This window comes from Pistacia vera, unplaced genomic scaffold, assembly GCF_008641045.1.
Source record: "Pistacia vera cultivar Batoury unplaced genomic scaffold, PisVer_v2 Contig117, whole genome shotgun sequence".
Taxonomy (NCBI): Eukaryota; Viridiplantae; Streptophyta; class Magnoliopsida; order Sapindales; family Anacardiaceae; genus Pistacia; species Pistacia vera.
The window spans coordinates 611,998-618,950 of NW_022195215.1; positions in this window are offsets into that span (position 1 = coordinate 611,998).

Consider the following 6,953-nt stretch of genomic DNA (forward strand, 5'->3'; position numbering starts at 1 on the left):
CAATAATATCATAATCTTCTAAAACTTCAACAATTTTATTATAGATTTCTAACACCTATGATCCACATCCATTAATCTAAATCCTATAAAGATTTATTTAATTTAAATTCATTATCAAAATAATGACTAGTTACATAAATATAATCTTGTTTACCTCTACCACTCCAAATATTGGCAGTTAGAGCCACATAATATGACAAGTATGAAATTTATCTTTCAATTCTAATTTCATTTTTCTAAACAATTTTATTAAATCATTTCTAGTTGCAGTTTTAGAATAACTTTTAAATCCTAGAAAAAATGAATTTTGAATAAATCTTTCAAAATATTTATCTTCTACTATATTAATAGGTTAATCAGCTGCAGCAATATATAAAACTAACTATTCCCTATATACATCAGAATTATAACGCCAAGTAGTACCCATATTAGTTATTTGAGTTTGATTGCTTTCTCTATTTCCATGTTGATTAATATGTTTATTAGCAGCTTTTTTAAAGTACTAGTACCATTACACCATTACCTGAATCAGCTTTATAAACATTTCCACAATATTTGCATCTTGCTTTCTTGACTTGAATGCCATTTTCTGTCTCGTAAAACTTGTCAAAATGCGCCCAAACGTCTGATGTGTGCCTGTCTTCGGTTTCGACGGCAGTTGATGAACCTGTCTCAACTTGAGATGGAGTTGTACGAGGACGATGATTACGAGGACGACTACTAGAACCACCGGGAGCTGTTGGAATCGACGGCATATTTTGAGGTGTATCGGATTCTGAGACTGGGATTGGGACAGCGGGACTATTTGACTCTCTTGTATTCATAGTAAAATCAGCGGGACTAGGACTAGGACTAGGATAATAGTTTTCTTCATCATTGAAATTGATGGGAGAGAAATATCTATCCATTGTAGTTGAAAAAAAAAATTGATGTAGAAGAAATAAAAATTAAAGAAAGAGAATTGGAATTTGGAAATTAGAAATTGGAATTTGGAAAATTGGAAATATGAATTGCAAATTACAAAAACTAATAAAAATTAAAATAAGAGCAAATTTATAACAAAAAGATTAAGAGAATAAATGAATAATTGCGAGAATAGAGATTAGAGAATATGAGAGAATGAGAGAATTTGAGTTGTGAGAAAAATATGAGAGTTTAAAGCCAATTTATAGAAAAAAAATGGGGAAATAAAATGACGAAAAAGACCCCTCCAACGGCTATAAAACAGCTATATTTCAAGAGTAAAAGGGTAATTTAAAAAAATAAATTAATTTTACATTTTTTTTTAAATTTTTTTTCGGCCAACCCGCAGGTCAACCCAACGGGTTGGCCGTTGGCAACAGCCAACCCAGTGGCCCAACCTGCATGCAACCTGTCGGGTTGGCGGTCCTCCTGCAGAGAGGACAAAATAGCAACCCACGGGTCGTCGGGTTGCCATTTTGCAACCCAGCCCACCCGGGAGTTGCTGGCATGGCAGGCCGGGTTGAACCCTCTTCATTATGGGCTGGGTTAGGGTTGACCCACCTAACCCGGCCCATTTGTTCCACCTCTAGACATAAAGAACCTATTTTAAGAGGGAATCTCCATAACTATTTAGCAAAAAGACCAATTCTTTTTCACACCATTCCCAATTCCAAACCCTCATTTATTTTTAGGTCTGAAAACAATGTTCGCTTTATTGAATCCTTCCAACAAGAAGTCTCTCATCAATTTTTCAATTTTTTTTTTACACCAATTTAGGAATTTTAAACCTTAGTTAGTAAATATGGGTACGATAAAAAAATGATACGAAAATTTTATGAGTATAATATGGTAAATATTGAAAAATATGTTTATAAAAATTCGTTTATAAAATTTAAATATAAAAAAATGTGATACAAATATATACGGATTTAATATAATATATTATTAATAATATATTTTAAAAAATATGACAATATTGATATAGTTTTAACACTTTGCATTGTTCTTCACCTTCTCCTTCTAATCTAATATTAATTTGAGTAATACTACACATACATTATTTTCATATAATATTTTTCATACAATATTATGTGACAAGATATGATTGACTAATTTAAAGTTAAAATTAAACTTTTATCTAATCACATTTTACTATATAATATTGTATGAGAAATATTGTATGGAAATAATGTATATATAATATTGTAATATTAATTTAATTGACTCACATTATCTCTCTTTCTTTCTTTTACAAATTCTCTCCCACGATCCCACCCTTGAAGCAAAGGACCCAACTTTCACTTTATTTAATTCTCTTTGACTTTTTCTTTCTTTCTTTTTGGTTTCTGCTTCTGGGTTTCTGTGCTTACATTGAGATCTATCATCAAGCATGGCCATAACATCTGAGTATCATCAAAACTTTCCATGTATTTTTTCTGTATAATAATTTTTACTATCATTCCAACATAATAATTTACAATTCACCAATGTTCACTGTTTAAGCATGGAATAACAAGAAAAAAACAAATTCTCAAAAATGTTAATTGTGAAGTCAATTCAAGTCGGGATCCTCTTTCACCTCTTCACCTTTAGATTTGTCAGAAGGGCCTCGAATTGTTCCCAGTTATAGGCTGTCTCTTCGTCGCATCTCACAACTTCTAATTTCTTAAGATTCATAAAGGACACGCGTAGGTCACAACTAGAGAAGAAAAGCTGAAAACGCGGAAGAGAGTAGAGAGTTACAGAACCGACGAAGAAGAGAAGTGATTTTGTGTCAAACCCCACTAAAACGACGTCGTTTTGGGGTGCTTTTTTTCCTCAATAATTCGTTAATTATATAGGTATTCATATTATACACGTATAATTCGATAGCTTTTATAAAATATGTAAATACGTATTTTATATGCAAATTATACAGCTAGCCTTATAATTCGCGTATAAAACACATTTTTACTAATTAGGTTTTAAACACAGAAAGAAAATAAATTAAAAGAGCCAATAGCATAGGATGAATTGGAGTCTCCTACCTTTTCAATTTAGGAATTTTATTGCTTATGCCTCCTTATATAGGTTAATGTTGAGCGATTGTCTTTAAATTGATTTCCTCTATTGGCGAGGAATACAGATTAGGTAATGAGTCTTTGAGGTAAGGTATATAAGATATATTATTTCTCTTTTAGATTGGGATATGATCTAGAGCATATTTATCTCTTAATTCTACTAATATCACTTTCCTTGGTGCTAAGATACCTATAGGAGTTATAAGAGATATTGTTTTCCTTTTAGGAAAATGTAGGTTATCATTATAGAGGTGGGAATTTTGGCCCAGGCCCAAAAAACCGGTTATAGGATTGGTGCTCCCAAGGACCGGTCCTATAAGGCCGAGGCCTAGAATCAAACCAGGCCCAAGGAGGAGGGACTGGTCCTAGGGCCATGCCCTCATTTAGGGCCCGAGCCAAAACTCCTATCCCAAATTGCCTGAAAAATATCCATAACCCCCTTATTTTATATGAAATTGACAATAACTATAAGGGTTAAAATGAAATTAAAAGAAAGAAAGAAAGAAAGAAAGAAAGAAATTGGATTGTTGCCTCAACGGTCAGCGCCAACGGTCCATTGACCATCAAGCAACAGTCAACTAACTGTTGAGGCAACGATCAAATGGGGGAGAAGGTTTATTGTCTCATCTATTGTGTGTGTGCACATCAATTCTTAGTGCCCACAGTTTGTCAGACATATATCTTGGCTCGTTTCGTCTCGAGTGTGTGTGCACAACGGTCTGTGCTTACACTCTCGCTTCAGACTCTTTGCAACCCAACACGAGTTGCATGTCTGATAAAGAGAAAAAGATTGTGTTTATCTTTGTCTCTTGATATTTAGGACCTTTTTTACATGTGTCCTTAAGTGGTCCTAGGGTATAAAGTTATCTTTCCCAATTTGTTTTGTGGTCCAAACCAAAAGAATGAATACTTTCCTTATTTGGACAAACATGGGTTAGCTCTTCTTTGGCTGATGTGGCATTGTATTGTTGAGCGAGAAATCCTTCATTATATAATACTCTTTCTTACGTAAATTAATCTAACCTTTTCATCTCTTATTTCATTTTACTCTGAATTTCTTAGAGTATTATTTCTCTTAAGGTTCAAGGTTCATTTTCCATTTTGTGCTAAAACCTCACCATATCAAACAAGATTTGATGACTGCTGGAATGTGTTCCTTTGCTGATGCTGGTGCGTGGCGTCGGTGCTTGAATCTTGGCGGTTTACAAGCTGTTTTCGGGTGTGTTCCCAGTGAGAGGAAGCTCCAAGGAGTTGCCACACATTAAGGATTCAAAGTGTGGTGCTAAGTGTAAAGTTGAACAGGGAGTTCTTTTTACTGTAACTTAGATCAGCTTTGAACTATATCTTGCAATGTGTTTTTAACTTAGTGGATTGCTTCGATCTGGACAAGGTCCCATGAATGTAGGCTAAAAGTGGATTTAGCCGAACCAATGTATATGGCTATGTTCTTCACTTTCTGCACTTATGTTTGTTATGGATAAAAACTGGAAATCTCTTAATCAACTTGGTAATATTCCGCTACACATTAAAATGGGTAATCCAAAACCAAAGTGGTTTAACAAATCCCCAACACTTTGAAATCCATTACTACTCTAGTAGCACTAATCTTGTGGCGGATGCCTTGTCCAGAATGTTGGAGTAGCAGGTGCCCTAGAGCCAATCAATTATTGTGGAATTGACTCTTTGTAATAATGTTTATTAATCAATAAAAATGCATTATCTACTATATCATGTAAATCATAGTTATATGTATTGATACATGTCCTTAGGATGGTAGAATCGTGACAAGGGTATCAAGTATTTTAAATCTTGATAGTGAGAACCCTATGATCACATATGGTGGTCATTCTAGAAATTTCCATAGCCCTAGTATTATCCTGACCAAGAGCACAGATAATACGGTAAGGCTATCATAGTGTTGAATGACCCTGTCGAAAGACAATGACTGATCTCACTTGTCAAGATTGTTTGCCTAAACCTGGTGCAACACATGGGCGCTTGCTCTAGGCAAGTTCACTGGACTGACCCACCAAAGGATTCCATATAGATGATAACTCTAGTGTCTATGGAACAAATCCTTTAATGAATGGTGGTGCATGTAATCCTTAGACTTGAGATCACTAGAGCGCCTTGTGCACCAATTGGTGTAGTTTGACACTAGCCCTACGTAGTTCTATCAGAGCTATCAATACGGTAATGATTGGCTGCATCGAGGAGTGTATCAAGACTATGGTGGATCGACAAAGGATTCATCACTCCTGAGTATAGGAGAAGTTATCTCACGGTGCAATTCAGTAAATGGCAATGACACTAAATATGTGGCCATAGTGGGATTAAATTGTTACTCTATCTAATTTATTATTCCAGTCATTGGTCCAGTAACTGAATACCAAGATATCAAGGATAACTGAGGTTGATACTATTTCTATACCTCAATCTCGATGAGATAGTAGATGATGAAATGATTTGATTGCACAGTAACCATATCGTTGATAGGTAGCTATTTCGCTGAATCTAAATCTATCGAGTGGCCATGATGCCTTGCTAGGGGCCAATCTTGGTCTATGTGTAGTGAGATGATTAATTTGTATTAATCGCGATACTACTCACTACCAGTATGATGAGGAGCCTACGGGTCACACACTTTGAAGATAATTTAAGAATCATTTTGTGCAAGGGGTATTTTCATCTTTTTGGACAAAAATGTATTTTAGTAATCTCACAGTACAATTAAATTTGCTGAGGTTGTTGCCTATATTTAATTTCATGTTAAAATTAAATTAGTGAGATCATATTTAAATATATGTACGCATATATTTAAATAAATTATTATTATCAATTAAATATTAATATATTTTATAAAAATATTAATTGATTTTAATTATAATAATAATTAGTTAAAAATAAAATACCATAAGAAGGGTGTTTGGATACAAGGGTGGATTAGGGTTGAAGCCCTTGCCTATTCCTTAGGGGAATAGGGTTTTAGCACTAGCACTATAAAAGTGCATGTGTGTTAAAGAAATTCATTCAATTGATTGAATTCTTTTTATTGAAAAAGAGGTAGCCCTCTCTCCCTTCTCTCATGTTCTTCCTTGGTTTTGAATCAAAGTTTTCTTTGATTCAAGCTTGATTCTTGAAGCCAATTAGTGGATCTAACAAATCCCTATTTGGTTCTTCAGATTGTCTTCATGTGGATCATCATTCGTTCAATTTAACTATGAATCGGTAGCGAAGTAAATCCAAAGACATTTGAAGGAGCATCCAAACATGCGTAAGATTTCTGATCTTTGTCTGGATTGATGTTATCTTTGTTGTTTTTCAATTTAAACATGTAAAATATATACATATCTGACCCTGATCTTGGGGTAATCAGAGTAATCGATTGGAAGTAATTTTTATTTTCCATTGCTTCTACCCATCGATTTACTTACAGTGGTATCAGAGCCTAGGGCCTTGATTGTATATATTTTAACAGTATTTTGATTGATTAACTGAATTGATTGTTGGATATTGCATGTTTGGTTTTTTGATCTGTTAAAATTGCTTAAATTGACTAATACATGTGTTAGATTTGTTGAAGAATTCGCATTGGATCGTTTTTGTAATATGTGCATAAACAGTATTTTAGAAACTGCGATTTGCACCGCAGCACAATTCTTCTGTGCCGCGATGTGGAATTTCATGAGGTTGGAATGCGTAATTACACTGTAGCAAAATAAAACTTTGCCATGGCGTAATTGCATGAAAATGCTGACCGAATGTAATCGTACATTTGGGTCACGGCAAAATAAAACTTCGTCGCGGCGTGATTACGCAGCATGATCGTGGAACCACATGATTTGAGCTGCGGCAAAATAAAAATTCACCGTAGCGTGAAAGCGTTGTCAAATGCAACGCACATTTGTGCCACGGCATAATAAAACTACG